The sequence below is a fragment of the Myxine glutinosa genome, chromosome 6 (assembly GCF_964187855.1).
Source record: "Myxine glutinosa chromosome 6, kmMyxGlut1.1, whole genome shotgun sequence".
NCBI lineage: Eukaryota > Metazoa > Chordata > Myxini > Myxiniformes > Myxinidae > Myxine > Myxine glutinosa.
In genome coordinates, this window is record NC_136266.1 from 157,926,225 (window position 1) to 157,951,549 (window position 25,325).

General features: G+C 43.1%; 2 protein-coding genes across 2 annotated transcripts in view; one reads left to right on the plus strand and one right to left on the minus strand.

The window, feature by feature from the left end:
- The window catches only part of LOC137417421 (cell division control protein 42 homolog), a 37,371-nt gene extending 26,280 nt beyond the window's left edge, over window positions 1–11,091 (minus strand). Inside the window, exon 1 of the mRNA XM_068103324.2 lies at window positions 10,826–11,091. The gene's annotated coding sequence lies outside the window, so the exon portion shown is untranslated. The remainder of the gene's footprint in view (window positions 1–10,825) is intronic.
- LOC144892686 (uncharacterized) overlaps window positions 1–25,325 on the plus strand; it is a 451,569-nt gene that overhangs the window by 146,708 nt on the left and 279,536 nt on the right. The gene's annotated exons all lie outside the window — the stretch shown is intronic.

A 25,325-nucleotide genomic window follows, 5' to 3' on the forward strand; every position in this document is an offset into this window, starting at 1 on the left:
AGTGTTTTGATTTATGGGAGCGAGACGTAGGTAATGAAAGTAAAGCAGCAACTAAGGCTGGAAAGGGTGGAAATGTGAATGGTTCCGTGGATATGTGGAGTATCGAGAGAGAGGAAGACAAATGATGCATTGCGAAAGATGATGGGAATAGAGCCGATGATGGATTCTGTGAAGAGAAACAGGTTGAGATGGTTTGGCCATGTGTTGAGGAAGGATGAAAGTGACTTGTTGAGAAGAGTGATGGAAATTAATGTAGAGGCAAGTAGAGGACGGGGAAGACCAAGAAAGACTCGACTGAAGGTGGTGGAAGAAGAAATGCGGGCAAGGGGGTTAACAAGGGGAGATGTAGAAAATAGGGTAAAATGGAGAAGATTGTCATGGGGCCCACAAGGCTAACTTAGTAATTTAGCCCACAAGGCTAAATACACCAAATCAAGGCTGATGTGTACAGTTTACACCAAATCAAGGCTAATATGCACAGTGTACACCCAAGCCAAGGGTAAAGGCCAAGCTTGGATGCTATTCAGCAAGGACTTTCCCCCCCATGGTCAGCTGCTGTATTTGTCTCGAAGAGTCCTGTGTTGTGTCTGGTGTATTTTTGTCTGTATGCACATGTATATTCAGTTCTACTTACGAGCCTTAGATCCTGTTTAAAAAAAAAAAAATTAATGAAACGCTGTCTTTGTACAGCCACAAGTTATTCCAAAAACAGATAAATTTGAAGATTGTATGTTGCTTTTTAGAAATATACAGAAACATGCTTGAAGTCCAAGCAGACCTTTCCCTCCACCTTCCACCACTCATCCACTCCCTTTTTCCTCAAAGTTCGATTTGGAAGCCAAAATGCAAAGGAGAAAAACTTGAAGTCCATGCAACAGGAAATCTATCTTCCTTCCGGCACATTGGGCTCTGCAATAACTGTACTGCACATTGTGCAGGTTCCTTGTGCAAAGGCAACTCACCCACCAAGGCAGGAAATTGAACATAGATTAGTCTTATCCGTCAAAATTGCCCTTGTTGCAAAAGCAACCACAAACCAGAGAAGAGAAAGCACTACTGTACACAATGAAAAGTGCAGAACCCAAAAAGGAAATTCTGCCACCGGAATCAGCTTTGATCAACAAATCACTGTTTTGTAATTATTTAGATTAATAATTTCTGATGAACAAAAATGGATCCTTAGGAATTATATTTGAAATGATAAAACGTTTGTGGAATGAGAAGAGCCATGTTAGACAGATCAACCATTGTGGACCTCCAATGAAAAACAATAAACAGCACACGCACCAACACAAACCCACTGGAATCATCGGGGACGCCTTTTATTTGTGGTTGTAACCCTCTCCTCCCCCCAACACAAGTCAGGGGCCAAATCTTCCCCATCCTTACCTGCTGCCCGGATTCGCCAGGGCAGCACACCGATTGGTCCCCATGGACCGGCCCTTTCCCTCTGGTCTCTCCAACTCTGTCGTGGCCCTGACTTTGTGAAGGCGGGGGTACATAACCCTGGATGCAGGGCGATATCTGGGTCGCTCCTGGGAGATTGATCGTCTATCTGGCTGCCACAGGCTTGTTCAAGAGAACTGTCCAGGGATGGGATATTTAACAATAACAATACAAACCGACTTCCACTTTATTTGATGAATGAAATTTTCGACATACTGAAGAAAACCACAATGGTCATGTGGACTTGTAATGGTTTGCATTGACGGTGTTGGTCCAAGCAATCATCAAAGAAAACCAGGTTAAGACAAAACCAACGGCACTCAGTGGAGCATACCTCCACCTGGTTGGCCATATCACTCAATAGTAAATAATCACTTAAAATTTTCTACTGGCTGGATCCGCATCCAGATCTTCAACGAAATCGAATCATTTCGTCCTCGTCACATACCTACATCTCTGCCAAATGTCATCCAAATCCGTCCACAACTTTGATATTTTGTTCACAAACGGACAAAGAAAGACAGGGGTGAAGACATAACCTCCATCCAACTTTGGTGGTGGAGGTAAATAAAATAAACTTTATATGAGGGAAGCAAGTCAAGCAACCAGATACAGTCGAGTAAGACTGGAAGAGCAAGAGCAGCGAAATGAATACTCTACTGGCAAAACGGAGATGAAAACAGATTACAGCTACAGGAAGAAGACATCAAAATACAAGATAAGGGAATAGATAGAAAAACTGGAAATAGAAACAAGAGGATATTTAACAATTGGAGATCACGGCGAGGTCACGTCTTTTCGAAGCTGCTCCATGCGCTCACGCTTTCGAAGCTAAGTGATATTTCTCAATTGTGTTTTTGTCGAGACTGTATCTATCTTTCGGTGTATGTACCTATAGCGTATCTTTTGGAAAATTTTCGGTGCTAATTTTTCGTACATGTATACACAATCGTCGGTTAATGGTATCGAGTATTCTGCGGCCTAGTACTCGTAGGCTTAGACTACCGTACCGTCTGACCTTGTGGTTTGTTTTTCTCAGCGATTCGTCGAATGCGCTGAAATTATTTTCGTTCTCTGTTTCGTACCAGTCGTTCACCCCGTACCTCCTTGTTTAATATCTGTACTCACAAAAAAAAAAAAAAAAACCCCAAAAAAAATATTTCCTTCCCAGGTCTTATTCGTTTATTTGTTGTTCTTTATGTTCGTTCGTTCTTCGTTCGTGATCACGCGGTTAGAAATGTATAATCTCTCCCCTGAACAACTATTTTCTCTCATATATTATAACACCCTTTTCTTCTTTTCCTACAAAAGGATGCTTTTGTCTTGCTCACCAAATCTATTCATTCCAAAAATATATATATAATACCATCTCTTACAGTTCCTCCTTTCTACATTCCCTAAACTATCCAGAACTCCATCCCTCCTCCAGTGTCCTCAAACGTATTTTTGACTCAAAGGTCTCAAACTCATTTTGCAAAAAATGTTCGTTTCCCATGAATCGTACACTTTTCAAAATCCAATCTCACCCCTCCCCTCCAAATCCTCCCCATCACCCATCCCTTTCAAATCTCCCCCCTTGCCCCTTCCCTCCCCTCCCTCCTAAACTCCCCCCACACCCCTCCCCTCCGAGACTCTCCCTCGCTCCTCCCCTCCTAGACTCCCCTCTCACCCCTCCTCCTCAAAGCATCCTCCCTGCTTCTTCCTCCTTCCAACTTTCACCTTCATCTCCCCAAACCTCTGCCTTGCTCTTCCCCCTCCTCAAATAACACCTCACTGTTCCTCACCCAATCTCCATCAAACCTTTTGTCCACCCCATTCTTCCCTTTCTCCAAGCTATTCTGAAATCTCTGACACACCTTCAACAGCTCTCCCTACCTCTTCCTCCTCTTCCACATCTTACCCTACACCCCTCCCCCCCCCTGTTCTGGACCCGATGTTCCCCCTTCCTCTTCATTAACGGTATAGACCTCAAACATCCGGGGCCTTCGCTCAAACTTGACTGACCTCTCCATACAGGTTGCTTCTGACAAACCAGATGTGATCTGCTTAACAGAAACTTTCCTCCTTCATGATGTCTCTGATGCCTTGGTATCTCTCCCAGGTTACTCCCTCCTCCGGTATGATAGACCTGAGCCTCGTCCTGGAGGTGGGGTTGCTATCTTTATAAAAAAACTCTTCCTCACTCGCCCTCCACTGCCCTCTCTCCACCTCACCCCTAGGAATACCTTTGGCTACGGCTTCCCCTTCGCTCCCACCTTTTGTTCATATGTGTGTTGTACCGTCCACCAATCAGCGGTGACTCCATCTACATCTCACTGTCTGATAATATGGACCAACTTCTATCTACCCATCCCAACTCTCTCTTCCTCATATGTGGTGATTTCAATTGTCACCATGCCAGTTGGCTGGGTGTGGGTACCTCTCTCACCAGCCATGGCTCTTCAGCAAAGGAGTTCTGCGACTCACTGGGACTGACACAATCTGTCAATTTCCCGACCCGGATCTCAGTCAACGGAGCATCTTCTCTTCTGGATTTGGTTATGACAAACTTCCCTGAAAATGTCTGCTGCTCTTCTTCTGCTCCAATCGGCTCATCTGATCATGTGCTTGTCAAAGTGGACATCTCTCTGACCATTCTCAGAGAGCCTCCTCAGCGTCAACGAGTCTGGCATTTCACTCAGGCCAACTGGCACGGTCTTCAAGCAGCCATCAATCATCTGGACTGGTCTCCCATCTCTACCGCCTCTGACATCAACTCATCCTGGGAATTCTTTCAAAGTAAATTGCTCTCTCTCATGCACAGATTTATACCATCTCGTCTTCAGTTGTCATACCCTTCCTCCCGTCCATGGTACACGGAATCTTGTGGTGAGGCTGTTGCACTGAAACAACTTGCTTTCGTCTCCTGGAAAGCAAATCCAACGGAAGGAAATCTCATTTCCTTTCACAAAGCCCGAAACAAGTGTGTGTCCACCCTCAGGAGAGCCAGGAAACAATATCTCACCATTCTCAAGACAGAACTCTCTTATCTGTCTCCCTCTTCCAAATCCTGGTGGCGTCTGGTCAAATCTGTTTCTGGTGTTTGTTGCCCCTCCATCCCCTCCCTCACCTCAAACGGCTTAACGGCTGACTCCGCACGTGAAAAAGCTGAATGCCTCAACTCTGTGTTTGCCTCTAAATCTTGTGTCCCAAACCCATCCCTCTCTGTACCCACCGTACCCAGTCGTACCCAGCTGCTCCTGGACTCTGTGTCCTTTCCTCCTGACAAGGTGGAAAAGTTTCTGTCAACCCTCGACTCTGATTCTGCAACTGGTCCTGACGGCATCAGCCCACAGGTCCTAAAATCATGTTCTTCTGCTCTTTCACTCCCTCTTTCTGTTCTCTTCACCCTCTCTTTTGCTCAAGGTCATCTGCCATCTGCTTGGAAATCAGCCAACATCACCGCTTTGCACAAAAAAGGTGCAAAAACAGATCCCAGCAACTACAGACCAATCAGCCTTCTCCCAATTATCAGCAAAGTCATGGAATCCATCATTGCTTCAGATATTAAATCTTTCCTCTTCTCCAATGGCTTGATCTCTGATCATCAATTTGGTTTCAGACCTGGTCACTCTACTCTGGACATGCTGCTTCTGCTTTCTCAACAACGGATGGAGGTCCTCAACGCCAAACAGGAAATTAGAGCTGTCTCCCTTGACATTTCACGTGCCTTCGATACGGTCTGGCACCCTGCTCTGCTCTCCAAACTCTCCTCCTTTGGTATCCATGGAAATCTCCACGCATGGCTGGCGGACTTCCTCTCTGGTCGTAGTCAACGTGTGGCCCTGAATGGGTTTCTCTCATCTCCTCTTCCTGTTCAGGCTGGAGTTCCCCAAGGTAGTGTTCTGGGCCCTGTGCTTTTTCTGGTCTTCATCAATGATCTCTCCGACTCTCTTGAAAATCCTCTCTATCTCTTTGCTGACGACTCTACTCTCTGTCGCTCCATTCCTCATCCCTCAGATCGGCAGTCTGCAGCCTCCTCACTCTCTGCAGACCTGGACAAAATCACAGACTGGTCAAACAAGTGGAACATGTCTTTCAATCCTGACAAATCTCACACTCTTACAATGTCTCTCCGAAAGGACCGACTGGACAACCCTCCCATCTACTTTCTCAACAATCCTCTCCAAGAAGTTCTGTCGCTCAAGCTTTTGGGTCTCACTATCTGCCATGATCTTTCTTGGGAAAACCACATTTCCAAGCTGGCCTCCAAAGCCAGTCGCCAACTGGGCATCCTCCGTCGTGCGAAGTCCTTCCTTGGCACACCTGAGCTCCTCACCACATACAAGGCTTTCATCCACAGCTCAATGGAATACTGTTCCCCCCTCTGGGCTGGTGGTCCTGCCTCACCTTGCTCGGCTTCACGCTGTTGAGGCCAAAGCTTTCAGAATCATTGGAATCTCCTGCGATGTAGTCAACGCCGAGGGCCTTTCACTCACTCACCGCAGGCAGGTTGGTGGTCTTTCTGTCTTCTACCGACTCCTCTCCGGCCTTGCTCCCCCAGCTCTCTCTGTGCTCTGTCCCCCCAATATTCCTTCAGGTCGCACAAGATCTGCCTGCAACCCTCTTATGGTTAAACTGCCAAAGTCTAGGCTCTCTGCTCACCTTCACTCTTTCATTCCCCTTTTCTCCCGCCTCTGGAACAAACTCCCCCACTCCCTTCAATCCCACTCCTCCCTCCAGGTCTTTAAAACAGCTGTTCACCACCATCTCTTATCTTCCCCCATCGAAAACCTTGATCTTTTCTACCCCCGGTAATTCACCCCAGAGTCCTTGCAGTGTTCATATGTTTTAATCCTCTCCCACCTCCCCCCAAGTCCTCCCGATGTCCCTGCTCTCAAATGTTGTGTTTGTGTCCTTCCCCCTCTTCCCCCTCTTTTGTGTCCTTCCCCCTCTCTCCCCATCTTGTCTGCCGCTCCTTGTTTTTTGTGTTTTGTGTGTCGGTTTGTCTTTTTGTGTGATTAATGTTAGCTCTTTCACGAGCCTCGATCTTGTATACAAAAAAAAAAGAAAAAAAAAAAGAGGAACTAAAGTAAACAGGTTATAAAAAGTGCAACCTCCTAATACAACCCCCACATGGCCCCAATTATTCCAACCTTCTTCAATGGGGCCAGCCGAGAAAGGTTATTCGTTCAATTTTGAGCGATCTTCATTATCCCCCACTAACCATTCCGAACCCAGCCATCTTGCTAGTTTCAGCGTTTCCTAACCACCACCTCCCCACACCTCTTATCCTGTTTATCAATTCCCTTGACATTTGTCCAATGTCAGATCTACCTTGCTCTTCCCTTAGCCTCACACCTGGAAAGAAAAATAAATGCTTTCATGAACAGGTTGGCAAGTCTTGACCTAGTCATGGTCAAAAATATTGGTGCCCTTGCACTTTTTTCAAATAATACACTATTTCTTCCAGAAAATGGTTGAATTTAAAAACGATTTTGATATCCCCATATGTATTTATTTTGTTTGCAGTGGAACAAAACAAAAAAAGCTGAAAAAAAAAAATCACTAAATCTTAGCTTATTCTACACAGAAATCCTAAAATGGTCCAGACAATATTATTGGCACCTTTTAGAAGTTGTTAGAAATAATTAGATTTCACGCAGGTGTTTCTCCTTTACTTTGGAATTGAACTTACCTATGGTGAGTTGCAGGTGCCTGCAATATAAAAAAAAAAATCACTCATTCAACCAGTTTGATTTTGAAGAGAGAAAATGAGTCATTCTGCTGTTTTGTGTCACTGTGTGTACCGCAATGAGCATGGAGACACAACAACATGCATTTTAAGGCCATTTTCCTTGCTAGAGCGGGGGTTAGTCTTGCGGTCCCCATGACATGCAATGAGCATGGAGAAAAGAAAGAAAACCAGAGAATTGTCTGAGGTCAGACATGAGATTGTAGCCAAGCATGGACAATCTCAAGGCTACAAGTCCATCTCCAGAGACCTTGAGGATCCTGTGTCCACCATACACAATGTTATCTGGAAGTTTAAGGCCCATGACACTGTAGCCAGCCTACCTGGACGTGGCCGCAAGAGAAAACTTGATCGAAGATTGCAGCGAAGGATTGTTCAAATGGTGGAGAAAGCACCTTGATCAACTGCCAAACAGATTCAAGCTGACCTTCAGATACAAGGTACGACAGTTTCAACTCTCAACATCCATCACCAACTCAATGAAAGGGTGTTCTATGGTAGGAGACCCAGGAGGAGAGAGACATAAGGAAGCCCGACTGGAGTTTGCCAAAACACACCTGAACAAGCCAAAATCCTTCTGGGAGAATGTCCTATGGACAGATGAGACCAAATTTGAGCTTTTTGGTGAAGTACATCATCGTTATGTTTACAGAAAACAAAATTAAGCCTTCAAAGAAAAGAACACCTTCCCTTCAGTCAACCATGGAGGAGGTTCAGTGACCTTTTGGGGTTGCTGTGCTGCCTCTGGCACTGAGTACCTTGAATGTGTGCATTGCATCATGAAATCAGAAGATTAAGAAGGCATTTTGGAGTGCAATGTTCAACCCAGTGTCAGAAAGCTGGGTCTCCGTCGAAGGTCATGGGTCTTACATCAGGAGAATGACCCCAAACACACTTCAAAAAGCACCCAAGAATGGTTCAAGACAAAACGCTGGACTGTTCTGAAGTGGCCAGCAATGAGTCCAGATCTAAATCCCATTGAACACCTATTGGGAGATCTGAAAACAGCAGTTGGGAGAAGGCACCCTTCAAATCTGGGAGAACTGCAGCAGTTTGCACAAGAAGAGTGGGCCAAACTGCCAGTAGAGAGGTGAAGGAAGCTCATTCATGGCTATAGGAAGCGCTTGACTGCCGTTATTTTGTCCAAAGGCCGTGCTACCAAATATTAAATCGAAGGTGTCAATTTTGTCAATGCCATTTCTATTTATGTTCTGATGTAAAAGGACATATTAAGTTCTGAATCAAAAATAAGGTTCTGTAATACTAACAGTGAAATAAATAATTGTGGAAACCAAATACTTTTATCAATTTCAACTTATTTTTAGAGAAAATTGTGAGTTAATTGAAAAAGTGCAAGGGTGCCAATATTTTTGGCCATGACTAAGATTAAAAGGGACTGGAATTTGAAATTTGTTCAGGTGCCGGAGATAACTCACTTATACTCCAGGAAAAACAGTGACATCCTATACGTTGACCAACTAATGCCAACAAACAGGATACCATGCTGATTCATAGAATTATTGCATGAGCAATTTAAGTCCAAAGGCTGTGGTCTATAAAACAAGAGAAAGTAGAACAGCATAGTCTACGTTTCAAATCCCGATAGGCCCGATCTGAATAAAAATCGAATAAGCTCGTTCTTGTCACCTCACCAACTCATCCACCAGATTGTCATAACTCATCGACAACTTTGGAGATGTCGTGCTATACTGTATATAGTTTTTGGTGAAGAGCCATTCTTTGAAAATTCGAGTATCCTAATCCAAATCTTCATCAAAATCGAATAATTTTGTCCTGAATACACACCCAAACTGTCCACCAAGCTTCGGCCGAATCCATCCATAGCTTTTTGAAACACCCTGCTCACAGACAGCCAGACAGAAGTACAAACAGGGGTGAAAACAATGATAACCACACTGTGGAGCAAAAAAAGCAATGCTCGACATCAAACGATTCACAGATAAAAACCATCAATAATCATCTCAACAAACAATGGTCAACATCAAATGATTCACAGGTAGAAAAATAGCAAGTTATCTCAACAAGCAATAGTCAACACCAAACGATTCACAGGTAGAAAAACAGCAAGCCATCCCAACAAACAATGGTGAACACCAAATGATTCACAGGTAAAAAAAACAGCAACAGTCATCCCAATAAACAATGGTGAACAACAAATGATTCACAGGTAGAAAAACAGCAACAGTCATCCCAACAAACAATGGTCAACACCAAACGATTCACAGGTAGATAAACAGCAACAGTGATCCAAATAAATGGTGAACAACAAATGATTCACAGGTAGAAAAACAGCAACAGTCATCCCAACAAACAATGGTGAACAACAAATGATTCACAGGTAGAAAAACAGCAAGTCATCTCAACAAACAATGGTGAACACCAAATGATTCACAGGTAAAAAACAGCAACAGTCATCCCAACAAACAATGGTGAACACCAAATGATTCACAGGTTAAAAAAAACAGCAACAGTCATCCCAATAAACAATGGTGAACAACAAATGATTCACAGGTAGATAAACAGCAACAGTGATCCAAACAAATGGTGAACACCAAATGATTCACAGGTAGATAAACAGCAACAGTCATCCCAACAAATGGTGAACACCAAATGATTCACAGGTAGATAAACAGCAACAGTCGTCCCAACAAACAATGGTGAACACCAAATGATTCACAGGTAGATAAACAGCAACAGTCATCCAAACAAACAATGGTGAACACCAAATGATTCACAGGTAGATAAACAGCAACAGTCATCCAAACAAACAATGGTGAACACCAAATGATTCACAGGTAGATAAACAGCAACAGTCGTCCCAACAAACAATGGTGAACACCAAATGATTCACAGGTTAAAAAAAACAGCAACAGTCATCCAAACAAACAATGGTGAACACCAAATGATTCACAGGTAGATAAACAGCAACAGTCGTCCCAACAAACAATGGTGAACACCAAATGATTCACAGGTAGATAAACAGCAAGTCATCCAAACAAACAATGGTGAACACCAAATGATTCACAGGTAGACCAGCTGCACCAGTTATCTCAGCAAATAATGGACGTCATCTCCCAGGAAATTCAATGCTTTAACTCCATTCGATGGTAAAGCGTTCCAAGTGTCGCATCTTGAAATGAAACACAAAAATATAATAAACCTTCAAATGAAAATTCATTCAATTTCAAGCACAATTCATGTTGGAACAAAATCCCGGATGGAGTCAACTTCATCCATGGTCCCCACGTCGTTATTCACATTTAGGATTTAAAGGTTTATACAAAAAGGCGATAAACAATTTCGTAACAATAAACCCGTTTAGGTCACAATACAATAATTCAATTAAAGGTTTCACAATCGATCATCAAACACGAATGCGGTCAAATCGCAATTTACAAATCACAATCCTTCAAACTCAAGTCAAGTCACCAAAGCAGAGGCCTTGGTTGTGTCGACTAGACTAGAGCATCCGGCCAGTGCCGTCACCCATGAAACGGAAGCAGGGCCTCGATTGAACGTCAAACGACAAGAATAATAATAAAACCAGGTTCGAAAGGTAAACATCGATCAACGTATCCACGGACACTCTCACAAGAACGTTCAACGAACTCAAGATCCACAAACCTGGGGCGTAGGCGACGCGGCACTCGGGGCCAGAAAAAAGGGCCGAAAAGGAGAACGTAGCTCAGCGAAGCACAGACGGCGATCACAGGACGCGAAAACGTCGTCTGGCGCCGAGTGAAGATTATACCCACAAACGTGACCGACCGAAGGCGATAAACGAACGGGGAAGAGAGAGACACGGACAAGCAAAACGCCGCCTCACACGAAAATTGTTCGAGGCCGCAGTAGAGGGCGTTGGCAAAAAAGCGTGGGGTTTACAAAGGAGATCATCAGGGGCGGACGTCGCGTATTCGTCAGCACGCCAGTGTGACGTAAACACGTAAAACATTTTATTTATTTATTTATTTAGGCCTATACGTGCGTTACATCTTCAAATGAAACGAATCCAGTGTCAACTTGAGAATCCGTCTACATATTATGTACGCACATGATAAATCTTCGCGTCTCCCTCTCCCACCTTGTTTGCTTACGTGTATATTCTTCTTTTGCCTCTCCATCATCTTCTTTTCTCCTTCTTCTTCTTCTTATTCTGTTTTTCTTATCCCAATACTCCCCAGTTGCCCTCCATTCTTCTCTCCCTCTTTTTAAATTTCAATTCAAGTTAGCTACGTACTACTTACTACTCCTTTATAGGAAATACCGTGTAAATAGCTATGGTTCTTTTTTATTCCGTACCATGATGTATTTGTGTGTTTTGTTATCTTTGTTCAGTAACCGAAACAGCTCGGTTTCCTTCCAGTTTTTGTTTAATTTTCCCACTGCTTATCTTATCCTATGTGCTTCACTGTGCACCTGAAATTCTCATGTTTTCCTATTTCATGGCCACTATTACTGGTATCGTTTTTGGTTTTTCTATTTATTACTTGAGAAATCGAAAATCGAAGATATTTCAAGTGTATTGGTTGGTCTTGTGCGTTATTCTGTCTGTCTGTTTGCTATTGTTTGTTACTTGACAAAAAAACATTTTTCGACAAGTATGTTGATCACTCCAGTTTGTGTGTGTGTGTGTGTGTGTGTGTGTGTGTGTGTGTGTGTGTGTGTGTGTGTTTGTGTGTGTGTGTGTGTGTGTGTGTGTGTGTGTGTGCGCGCGTTTGTGTGGTTGTGTGTGTGTTTATGTGTTTGTGTGTGTGTGTGTTTATGTGTTTGTGTGTGTGTGTGTTTATGTGTCTGTATGTTTATGTGTTTATGTGTCTATGTTTATGTGTTTGTGTGTGTGTGTGTGTGTGTGTGTACGTTTGTGTGTTTGTGTGTGTGTGTGTGTGTGTGTGTGTGTGTGTGTGTGTGTGTATGTGTGTGTGTGTGTGTGTGTGTGTGCGCGCGTTTGTGTGGTTGTGTGTGTGTTTATGTGTTTGTGTGTGTGTGTGTTTATGTGTTTGTGTGTGTGTGTGTTTATGTGTCTGTATGTTTATGTGTTTATGTGTCTATGTTTATGTGTTTGTGTGTGTGTGTGTGTACGTTTGTGTGTTTGTGTGTGTGTGTGTGTGTGTGTGTGTGTGTGTGTGCGCGCGTTTGTGTGGTTGTGTGTGTGTTTATGTGTTTGTGTGTGTGTGTGTTTATGTGTTTGTGTGTGTGTGTGTTTATGTGTCTGTATGTTTATGTGTTTATGTGTCTATATGTTTATGTGTTTGTGTGTGTGTGTGTGTGTGTGTGTACGTTTGTGTGTTTGTGTGTGTGTGTGTGTGTGTGTGTTTATGTGTCTGTATGTTTATGTGTTTATGTGTCTATATGTTTATGTGTTTGTGTGTGTGTGTGTGTGTGTACGTTTGTGTGTTTGTGTGTGTGTGTGTGTGTGTGTACGTTTGTGTGTTTGTGTGTGTACGTTTGTGTGTTTGTGTGTGTGTGTGTGTGTGTGTTTGTGTGTGTGTGTGTGTGCGTGCGTTTGTGTGGTTGTGTGTGTGTTTATGTGTTTGTGTGTGTGTGTGTTTATGTGTTTGTGTGTGTGTGTGTGTGTTTATGTGTCTGTATGTTTATGTGTTTATGTGTCTATATGTTTATGTGTTTGTGTGTGTGTGTGTGTGTGTGTGTGTGTGCGTGCGTTTGTGTGGTTGTGTGTGTGTGTTTATGTGTTTGTGTGTGTGTGTGTTTATGTGTTTGTGTGTATGTGTGTGTGTGTGTGTGTGTGTGTTTATGTGTCTGTATGTTTATGTGTTTATGTGTCTATATGTTTATGTGTTTGTGTGTGTGTGTGTGTGTGTACGTTTGTGTGTTTGTGTGTGTGTGTGTGTGTGTGTATGTGTGTGTGTGTGTGTGTGTGTGTGTGTGCGTGCGTTTGTGTGGTTGTGTGTGTGTGTGTGTTTATGTGTTTGTGTGTGTTTATGTGTTTGTGTGTGTGTGTGTCTGTTTGTGTGTGTCTGTTTGTGTGTGTGTGTGTGTGTGTGTGTGTGTGTTTATGCATGTGTGTGTGTGTGTGTGTTTGTGTGTGTGTTTGTGTGTCTGCTCAATTATATTTGCTCAGATCAATTTTAATCTGATCTTTGCGAAACTTCTCCAAATGGTAGAGTTGGTGGTCGGACAGAATTCTATTTATTTTTGAAGTCAAAAGGTCAAAATAGGCTAAAAGGTTAACAACTTTTTCAAATTTCTAAAATCATCAATTTTCATCCGATTGACTTGAAATTTGAATAGGATTTTCATATCAGTGAACAGAATTCAACCACCATCTATTTATATGGTCAACATAGGCCAAAGGTTAACAACCTTTTCAAATTTTTGAAAATCCTCAATTTTCATCCGATTGACTTGAAATTTGAATAGGATTTTCATATCAGTGAACAGAATTCAACCACCATCTATTTTTAAGGTCAACATAGGCCAAAAGGTCAACATAGGCCGAGGGTCAACAACCATTTCAAATTTCTTAAATTCTCAATTTTCATCTGATTGACTTGAATTTTGAATAGGATTTTCATGTCAGCTAACTGAATTCAACCACCAACTATTTTTCCGGTCATTGTAGGCCAAAAGGTCAACAACCTTTTCAAATCATGGCTAACTGAATTCAACCACCAACTATTTTTGAGGTCATCGTAGGCCAAAAGAGCAACATAGCCAAAGGTCAACAACCTTTTCAATTTCTAAAATCCTCAATTTTCATCTGATTGACATGAAATTTGCATAAAATTTTCATGTCAGCTTACTGAATTCAACCACCAATTATATTTGAGGTCAACATAGGCCAAATTTATAAATTGTCAATTTTCATCTGATTAATTTAAAATTTGAAGACTATTTGCATATCAGGTCACTGAATTCAACCGCCAATTATTTTTGAGGTCAATAGGATGCTCAACTGAGCGGCATTCTACTTTGTTCTCTTTTGCCAAGTGTCACTCTATGAGTGATTTTTCATCTGTTTGTTACTTGGGAATTTCGAAGATTTTTCAAGTATATTTGTTTCTCTTGTGCGTTATTACCTGGCCAAAATTTTTTTTTTGGACAAGTATATTGATCACTCTGGTTTGTGTGTTTGTTTGTCTTTCCGCTCACTTATACTTGCCTTCAGGTCACAATTTTAAACCGATCTTCATGAAACTTCAACAAATGGTAGAGTTCGTGGTCTGACAACATCCTATATATTTTTGATGGCAAAAGGTCAAAAGGTCATCATAGGCCAAAGGTCAACCACTTTTTTCAAATTTCTAAAATCCTCAATTTCCATCCAATTGACTTGAAATTTTAATGGGATTTTCATATCAGCTAACTGAATTCAACCACCAACTATTTTTGAGATTAGCATAGGTGAAAAGGTCAATATAGACCAAAGTTCAACCACATTTTTTGCAAATACCTAAAATCCTAAATTTTCATCCAATTGACTTGAAATTTGAATAGGATTTTCTTATCAGTGAACTGAATTCAACCACCAACTACTTTTGAGATCAACAGAGGTCACAAGGTTAACATAGGCCAAGGGTGAACCACTTTTTTTCAAATTTCTAAAATCCTCAATTTTCATCGGATTGACTTGAAATTTGAATAGGATTTCCACATTAGCTAATTGAATTAAACCACCAACTATTTATAAGATCAGCATAGGCCAAAAGGTCAATAAAGGCCAAAGGTAAACCACTTCTTTCTAATTTCAAAATCCTCAATTTTCATTCGATTGACTTGAAATCTGAATAGGATTTGCATATCAGCTTACTGAAACCACCTATTTTGCATATCAGCTTACTAAACTCACCGATTCATTTTGAGGTCAATATAGGCCAAAAGGTCAACATAGGCCAAAATTCTAAAATTGTCAATTTTCATCCGATTAACTTAAAATTTGAAGACGATTTACATATCAGGTCACAGAATTCAACCACGAATTATTTTTGAGGTCAAAAGGATGTTCTACTGAGTGCCATTCTACTTTGTTCTGTTTTGCCAAGTGTTGCTCTATGAGTGATTTTTTATTTGTCTGTCTGTGAACAGGATATCTCAAAATTGTTTGTTTGTCTGTTTGTCTGTGAACAGGATATCTCAAAATTGTTGTCTGTCTGTGAGCAGGATATGTCAAAATTGTTGTCTGTCTGTGAGCAGGATATGTCAAAATTGTTGTCTGTCTTTGAACAGGATATCTCAAAATTGTTTTTTGTCTATGAACGGGATATCTCAAGATTGTTTGTGTCTGTGAGCAGGATATGTCAAAATTGTTGTCTGTCTTTGAACAGGATATCTCAAAATTGTTTTTTGTCTATGAACAGGATATCTCAAGATTGTTTGTGTCTGTGAGCAGGATATCTCAAAATTGTTTGTTTGTCTATGAACAGGATATCTCAAAATTGTTTGTTTGTCTGTTTGTCTGTGAGCAAGATATCTCAAGATTGTTTATTTGTATGTAAGCAAGATATTTCAAAATTGTTTGTCTGTGAGCAGGATATCTCAAAATTATTTGTCTGTCTGTGAACAGGATATCTCAAAAAGTTGCGGACAGATTCGGGAGTTTTTTTTTTAATTTTGTAAGTCATTCTTCACCATTGAGTGATAGGACCAAAAACAATATATAGCATGACATCTCAATAGGTTATGGACAAGTTATGACAAAACTTGGTGGATGAGTTAGATGACAAGGACAAGCCGATTCGATTTTGGTTCAGGTCCGACTCCAGATCCGGTCTATTAGTGGATACAAAACATAAACTGTTCAGCCTGGCGGAGGTATGCTCTCTATCTACCGAGCGTCGCTTTTGTTTATTCAGGTAACCATTTTCGGAGGAAATTAAATTGGCATTGCTGTCAAATAAAATAAAATGAAAATCACGAGTTGTGATCATTATCGAATTTTTCATGACCCAACGTTTAATGAAAAGTGCATTATTTAAACGCAGTGAATGTAAATTAGTCTTGTGATGTGAACCCACAGGTGTTCATGTCATTGTGAATGCAGTCCCTGGTTTGAAGCTCGGCTGTGCCGCTGATGCAGTTCCCTCTGTAGGTAAGGACAGGGATTTGTAACTTGTTCAGGTGCTGGTGATAACTCTCCTCCTCTTCGTGAAAGACAGCTTGGGATATTTAACATCTATCAACTAATGCAGGCACATGGGACGCCCAGTTTAACGTCAATCTGAGTGACTACACACCACTCGTTGTAGTACTTGTTGTGAGCTTACTTCAGTAACACGCAGAACATCTCAGAGAGAGTCCTCACTCTTCCATGAGCCTTGGATTTAGAAAAAAAACTGCGCAAGCTTTAAGCAGCGGATCAACGCATCAGGTTTTGAAGACTTGCACATTCGCAAATATTGTACCTTTTGAAGACTTGCACCTTTTGAGAATGTTTTGTCGTTTTCATAAAAAACATAAAATTCACTATTTATTTGCTCAGTAATTTCTGTTAGTTAGTGAATTGTTCAGTAATTTCTGTTAGTTAGTGAATTGTTCAGTAATTTATGTTAGTTAGTGAATTGTTCAGTAATTTCTGGTAGGTAGTGAATTGTTCAGTAATTTATGTTAGTTAGTGAATTGTTCAGTAATTTCTCTTAGTCATTTAATTGTTCAGTAATTTATCTTATTAATTGAATTGTTCAGTAATTTCTGTTAGTTAGTGAATTGTTCAGTAATTTCTGTTAGTTAGTGAATTGTTCAGTAATTTCTGTTAGTTAGTGAATTGTTCAGTAATTTCTGGTAGGTAGTGAATTGTTCAGTAATTTATGTTAGTTAGTGAACTGTTCAGTAATTTCTCTTAGTCATTTAATTGTTCAGTAATTTATCTTATTCATTGAATTGTTCAGTAATTTCTGTTAGTTAGTGAATTATTCAGTAATTTCTCTTATTCATTGAATTGTTCAGTAATTTCTGTTAGTTAGTGAATTGTTCAGTAATATCTGCTCGTTAGTGAATTGCTCAGTAATTTCTGTTAGTTAGTGAATTGTTCAGTAATTTCTGTGAGTTAGTGAATTGTTCAGTAATTTCTGTTAGTTAGTGAATTGTTTAGTAATTTCTGTTAGTTAGTGAATTGTTCAGTAATTTCTCTTCGTCATTTAATTGTTCAATAATTTCTTTGTTCGTGAATTGCTCAGTAATTTCTGCTCGTGAATTGCTTATTGAGTTCTGTTAGTTAGTGAATTGTTCAGTAATTTTTGTTAGGTAGTGAATTGTTCAGTAATTTTTAAGGTAGTGAATTGTTCAGTAATTTCTGTTAGTTAGTGAATTGTTCAGTAATTTCTGTTAGTTCGTGAATTGTTCAGTAATTTCTGTTAGGTAGTGAATTGTTCAATAATTTATGTTAGTTAGTGAATTGTTCAGTAATTTCTGTTAGGTAGTGAATTGTTCAGTAATTAATGTTAGTTAGTGAATTGTTCAGTAATTTATGTTAGTTAGTGAATTGTTCAGTAATTTCTGTTAGTTAGTGAATTGTTTAGTAAATTCTGTTCGGTAGTGAATTGTTCAGTCATTTCTGTTAGGTAGTGAATTGTTCAGTAATTTCTGTTAGTTAGTGAATTGTTCAGTAATTTCTGTTCGTTCGTGAATTGTTCGGTAATTTCTGTTCGTTAGTGAATTGTTCAGTCATTTCTGTTAGTTAGTGAATTGTTCAGTAATTTCTGTTAGTTAGTGCATTGTTCAGTAATTTCTGTTAGTTTGTGAATTGTTCAGTAATTTCTGTTAGTTCGTGAATTGTTCAGTAATTTCTGTTAGGTCATGAATTGTTCAGTAATTTCTGTTAGTTAGTGAATTGTCAGTAATTTCTCTTATTCATTGAATTGTTCAGTAATTTCTGTTAGTTAATGAATTGTTCAGTAATTTCTCTTATTCATTGAATTGTTCAGTAATTTCTGTTAGTTATTGAATTGTTCAGTAATTTCTGTTCGTTAGTGAATTGTTCAGTAATTTCTGTTAGTTAGGGAATTGTTCAGTAATTTCTGTTCGTTAGTGAATTGTTCAGTAATTTTTGTTAGGTAGTGAATTGTTCAGTAATTTGTTAGGTAGTGAATTGTTCAGTAATTTCTGTTAGTTAGTGAATTGTTCAGTAATTTCTGTTAGTTCGTGAATTGTTCAGTAATTCCTGTTAGTTCGTGAATTGTTCAGTAATTTATCTTCGTCATTTAATTGTTCAATGATTTCTTTGTTCGTGAATTGCTCAGTAATTTCTGCTAGTGAATTGCTTAGTGAGTTCTGTTAGTGAATTGTTCAGTAATTTCTGTTAGGTAGTGAATTGTTCAGTAATTTCTGTTAGGGAGTGAATTATTCCGTAATTTCTGTTAGTTCGTGAATTGTTCAGTAATTTCTGTTAGTTAGTGAATTGTTCAGTAATTTCTGTTAGGTAGTGAATTGTTCAGTAATTTCTGTTAGGTAGTGAATTGTTCAGAAATTTATGTTAGTTAGTGAATTGTTCAGTAATTTATGTTAGTTCGTGAATTGTTCAGTAATTTCTGTTAGTTAGTGAATTGTTCAGTAATTTCTGTTAGTTAGTGAATTGTTCAGTAATTTCTGGTAGGTAGTGAATTGTTCAGTAATTTATGTTAGTTAGTGAATTGTTAAGTAATTTCTCTTAGTCATTTAATTGTTCAGTAATTTATCTTATTCATTGAATTGTTCAGTAATTTCTGTTAGTTTGTTAATTGTTCAGTAATTTCTGTTCGTTCATGAATTGTTCAGTAATTTCTGTTAGTTAGTGAATTGTTCAGTAATTTCTGTTAGTTAGTGAATTGTTCAGTAATTTCTGTTCGGGAGCGAATTGTTCAGTAATTTCTGTTCGTTAGTGAATTGTTCAGTAATTTCTGTTAGGGAGTGAATTGTTTAGTAATTTTTGTTTGTTAGTGAATTGTTCAGTAATTTCTGTTCGGTATTGAATTGTTCAGTAATTTTTGTTAGGGAGGGAATTGTTCAGTATACCAAAGCCATTTACATTGACATCACTGCAATAACAGCCTGGTGTTGGTTTAACGGTTAGGGTGCTGGCTTGGGATCCACAAACACGCTTCCAGAGAAATGATGCAACCAGCAGCCACAGGCTGCATTAAAAAAAAACAACAACTGCAATAACACAAGTGTTGAAGTTGTAATCCATAATTTTACAACTCTGCCAAAAGACTGAAGGCTGCGGAGGGGGACGAGAGTAGTGGTTAGTTGGCATTTTCAACTTTTCTGGCGAAGGAGGCCATCGTGTAAGCTGCTCCAGCGTGAAATGGCCACTTCCCGACACATGCACTATCAATATAAGTGAATCTTGGCACTGTCGAGTTGAACCCTGCTTTTTTATGATTTATCGTTATTAGTCCCCTACAGGTGTACACCGGAGGGGACTATAGCTTTGCACGCCGTCCCTCCGTCCGTCAGTCAGTCAGTCCGTCAGTCTGTCAGTCCGTCACGCAAAGAACAGTTTTCCGGACTTTTTTTCTAAACGCTTAATGCTAATGATTTCAAACTTGGCACATCGTTTCCTCATGATAAGTTACAGATAAAGTTCGAACTTCACGACGTTTCGATCATTTTTGACAAAGTTATGGCACTTTGAACTTTAGGAATTCTGATAATTCTGATGATCCTTAACTCAGTGCCATTTTAAGTTTTAATTTCCTTTAAAAAAGATTTTCTCTGCAATAACAGGACCGATTGAGATCAAATTTTCACCATAGGAGGGACTCGGTGTGTAGAATATTTTAATGGTAATCATGACGTCACAGGTCACGTGGTTCTGGCGCCATATTGTTTTTTGTGAAAACACGAAAACCCCTTTTTCTCTGCAACGGCTGAACAGATCGAGGCCAACTTTTCAGGCAGAATCGCATACCCATGACGAACAAAAAAGTCAGCGAGCATGACGTCATGCGTCACATGGTTTCAGAGTTATGACGTTTTTAAGCATGAACATTTAAAAACGAGCCCCTCCCTCATTTTTGATCCAATCGAGGGGAACTTCACAGATCTGTTCCGCATGTCAGTCTACTAAAATGTCCTTTTGGAATTTGCGATAGCTCACGTGGTTTGGCAGATATCGTTAATTAAACGAAAATATTTTAAAAATGGATATCTCTTGGATCGCTTTATTGATCGACGTGAAACTTCATACTATAGTAGAAGTCATGAAGAGTACTAAGTGTGCAAAATTTCAAGATGATTGGATGTACGGTTTGGAAGCTATAAGTTGTTATTGCGTGATGAAGAAGAGGCGTCAAGTGTGCGGATATAATTATTTATCACATGTACAGACTGAAAGCATCGTTGGACACGACCTGTCGCGGTCATTTTAACCTCAAATAAAATTCTAATTTAAGTTTTGTCAATAGCTGAGGTATATTAACAAACGAATAAAACAGATTTGGTCAAATTCTGACTTTTTTAACTCGATCGCATTTGACAGAGTTGTGTCAAGCTGAGGAAGAAGAAACCTCGCATTGGCTTCTCCAATGTGCCATAAAAAAATGGATATCTCTTGAATCGCTAGTACCTCAGACCGTGAGTTGTTAATAAATTATATAATTCACACAGTGCAATACGTGCAGGCCGCTGCACGGAGCTACCTTGGGGGCTTATCAACGAGGCGAGGCGTGACACACGTGTCTCAGCATACCTCAGATCAAGCTTGAAAACCAGCATCAACCGTGCATAAATTTGCATATTCGATCATTTTTGACAAAGTTATGGCACTTTGAACTTTGGTAGGGGACATGTATTGCAGCGCAATACTCAGAATGCTTGTTAATAAATGGGGTTTGTGGAGGAATCTGAAATGTGTTTCTCAATTTTTTTGAAACAGTGAGTTGGTGGGGGCTTTCTGTACACCAGTCCTCAAAGGATATGGATGTGAAAAGACAGTGGGCGTGGTTTATGTGTGTAACAGGTAAAGTTTACACGGCTAACATCATTCCCTTTGAGTCGTATCATGGTCAGAGCAATCTCACTGCTAACTGATGTCAGGATGGCTTGACAGTTACAATGAGATTCAAGTCGAAGAGAATGTTCAAACTCTGATCTGTGCTAACTCTGAAAGCTAGTGTTCTTGCCCATCCAGTGCTTACTACTGACGATAACAATACCACTCACACCAGACTAGAACCAAAGTTATTGACTCTTTGGCAATAACCATCTCATTATAGATGTAACTAGAACGGGCACTCGGTAGAGCGCATACCTTCGCCGCAGCTACTGTTCTGTACTTGGCATGGGAGTGGAGGGAACAGAACAGTGAACAGTTTTGACCTTTTCGTGACCTTGACCTTGACCTTTGACCCGATTGCTCCCAAAATCTAATCAAATGTGTCCCGTATAATAACCAATCATCCCACCAAATTTCATGCAATTCGGTTGAATACTTTTTGAGTTATGCGAATAACATACACACACACACACAGACATACAAATAAATACACAGCGATCAAAACATAACCTTCCGCTTTTGCGAAGGTAATGAAGATTCTGTCATGGAACTACTTAAGTAATACATTTTGATTCTCATGTACCATATTCTTTACAGAGCGTTGATGCTACCATCGCAGTTTCTTTGCAAGGTGTATCCTGGGTGGCTTCTCATTGCCTTCCCAGGAGTAGTCAGGGTAGGAATTTTTAAAATTAGGCCAGGGTGTCGGAGATAGCTCGCGTCCTCTTCGCATAGGACACTGTGGGTCTCCCAGGTTAACTTCCATCCGAGGGACAACGGGATGACAGTTTATAGATGGGCCGAGATTCAAACCCAGGCTAGAAAGATTAGAGGTGTGTTTGCATACCTATGTATATACATGGTTATAGTTGATGAGCTCATTTTACGATTTATCAGCACATATTTCTTACTGGGGCTGTATGGCCTACTGGGAGTATGGCCTACAAGTAGCCTGGCAGAAAATGCTGCGGCGTGCAAGGGGTGTGTGTGGCCATCCTTCCCTCTTCCCCCACCCGCTCACCCCTCCTCCACCTACAAAAACACACCCCTCCACCCTGCAGCATTTTCTGCCAGGCTATTTGATTTTAAGTGCTAATGGTTGGAAGTCACGAATTTGAGTTTCCGGGATATGGCTTTGATTGGTTCGTTCAGCCTGCCCACCCCTCGTTGAGTTGATAAAAGGCTGGCTTGGAATGATTTTCTTCACTTTTGAGAAAGGCCAATGGAGGCATGTTGTATTGCCTATTGCTAACCAAAATGTTGAGTCTGAAGGAACTGCGCTCCAACGCGAGTCGAAAGAATTGACGCGACCAAAGACGGAATTCGTCCGAGTTGCTTTATTGAAACAAAACAGCTCAGGTATTCTGACAAGCCCGTTTATCGGGCAGCAATATATATACACATTTATGTCGGGAAGTTTGCCCGGCAAAAGCTATACCGGGCATGCCCGGGTGTCAAGGGCGAGCCTTGGAAAGGCGAGTCTGGACCTGCCCGGGTGTGTTTGGCTGCGGCCTGGCAAGTCGAGGCTGGGCGTGCCCGGGCGTTCTGGGCGAGCCCTGGAAAGGCGATAGCGGGCATGCCCGGACGCTCTGGGCGAGCCCTGGAAAGGCGAGAGCGGGCATGCCCGGGAAAGATGAGACCGGGCGTGCCCGGGAGGTTCGGGGGTGCCCGGGAACAGTGAGTCCGGGCATGCCCGGGAGAGGCGCGTCTGGCCGTGTTCTGGCCGGTGCAAGGCGATTGTGTGCATCCAGCGGTAACCGCTACACATGCCCCTCCAGAATCGACCTGCACCAGCAGGGTCAATTTAAGGGGGGTCCGGGTGACCTGGCCGAAGCGACCCCTGGAGGGTCGTGGGGAGGGGTCCGACGTGGTGGTGGGTGGTCGAGCGGGGGGAACTGTGGACGGGGGGCGGCCTCGCCGCGGAGGAAGGGCCAACCGTGGTGGTCGGTCGACGTCCATGTGCGCCGGTTTGAGGCGGTCCACAGAAATCCGGTCCGGCCGGCCGCCGAAGTCGACGATGAAAGACTTGTCGCCCCGTCGCAGGACCCGGAAGGGCCCGTCGTACGGCGGCCGGAGTGGCCCCCGGTGCGCGTCATGACGCACAAAGACGTACTCCGCTGTGCGAAGCGCCGGGGGTCGTAGGACTGGGGGCCACCGTGGCGGGACGTCGGCACGGGGGCAAATCGTCGGGCGGCCTCCTGGAGGTCCGAGCGCTGGCGAGCGGCGGACCAGGGACTGGTAGCGTCGGGCACGAATTCGCCCGGGACGCGGAGCGGCTGGCCGTAGACGAGCTCGGCGGCGGACGCCTGGAGGTCTTCCTTGGGGGCCGTGCGAAGGCCCAAAAGGACCCACGGCAGCCGGTCGGCCCAACCGTCGTCCTGAAGGCCGGCCATGAGTGCGGCCTTCATGGAGCGGTGAAACCACTCGCACAACCCGTTGGCTTGGGGGTGGTAGGCCGTGGTTCGGTGCAGCGTGACCCCCAACGAAAGGGCGACCGTGCCCCAAAGCTCAGACGTGAACTGTGGGCCGCGGTCGGACGAGATGTCCGCTGGTGCGCCGAAGCGCGCGACCCAGGTGGCAATGAACGCCTGCGCCACATCGGCGGTGGTGGTGGAGGCGAGGGGCACAGCCTCCGGCCACCTGGTGGTCCTGTCCACCATGGTGAGCAGGTGGGTGAACCCCCGCGAGGGGGGCAGGGGACCCACCAGGTCCACGTGGACATGGTTGAAACGCCGTTCAGGCACGGCGAAAGGTGCCAGCGGGGCCTGGGTGTGGCGGTGGACCTTGACCCGCTGGCAGGCCGTGCAGGCATTGGCCCAGTCGCGGATGTTTCATCGAAGGCCGTGCCAGACGAAACGCGCCGACACCAGCTTCTGAGAAGCTTTCCGGCACGGGTGAGAAAGGCCGTGGATGGAGGCGAAGATGCGGCGCTGCCAGGAAACGGGCACGATGGGGCGAGGCTGGCCCTGGGAGACGTCGCAGAGCAGGACGGTGCCCGCGAAGGGAATGTCGGCCAGGCGGAGGCCCGTGTCCGCCGCACGGAGTGCCTGCACCGAGGCGTCAGTGGTCTGGTCGGCCGCCATGAGCGCGAAGTCCACGCCGAGGTGGACCGCGTTCGCGCTGGCCCGAGAAAGACAGTCGGCCACGGCGTTGTCTTTGCCGGCGACATGCCGGATGTCCGTGGTGAACTCCGACACGGCGGAGAGGTGGCGCTGCTGGCGGGCCGACCACGGCTCCATGACCTTAGCCATTGCGTAGACCAACGGCTTGTGGTCGACGAAAGCCGTGAACGGGCGGCCCTCCAGGAGGTGTCGGAAATGGCGAACGGCCAGGAATAGCCCAAGCAGCTCGCGGTCGAACGTGCTGTAGTTTAACTCGTTCGGCCGGAGTTGCCGGCTGAAAAAAGCGAGTGGCTGCCAAACCCCGTCCACCCATTGCTCATGGACGGCGCCCACCGCGTAGTTGGAGGCGTCCGTGGTGAGGGCAATGGGCGCGTTGAGCACCGGGTGAGCCAGCAGCGTTGCGTCGGCGAGGGCCCGTTTGGCGCTGGCGAAGGCCGCGTCCATGGCCGCAGACCACACAATGTCATGCTTGGCCGGCTTGCCCCGGAGGGCCTCGTAAAGGGGCCGCATGAGCTGAGCAGCGCGGGGCACGAATCGGTGATAAAAATTCACCATGCCGAGGAACTCTTGGAGGGCCTTGATGGAACGGGGACGCGGGAACATGGTGATGGCCTCGACCTTGGTCGGCAGCGGCATGGCCCCGGTCTTGGTGATGCGGCGGCCCAAAAAGTCAACGGTCGTCGCGCCGAAGTGGCATTTGACCGGGTTGACAATTAAGCCGTGCTCGCTGAGGCGACCGAACAGTGTTCGGAGGTGGAGGAGGTGCTCGGCGCGGGACGTGCTGGTGTCATGGAAGTGTTGTGAGACTCAAGACTCCAATGATGTCACAGGTTTACAAAAGATCACAACTTTATTAACTAGTTGTTCACTTCATTCAAATACTAATAACTACCGTTAACTCAATGGACCAGATAACTCTATCCGCATAGTCCCTCTTTCTCAGAACTCAAAACTCCGCAGCGCCGTACTCGTTCATTCCATCGGGCAGGGCTTCTGATGGCAAGTCTCCTTGACTCAAAGTCTCTTCTGTTTATATGGGCAAACTTCAGTTAATCCTCTGTGCGCTGAAATCGTA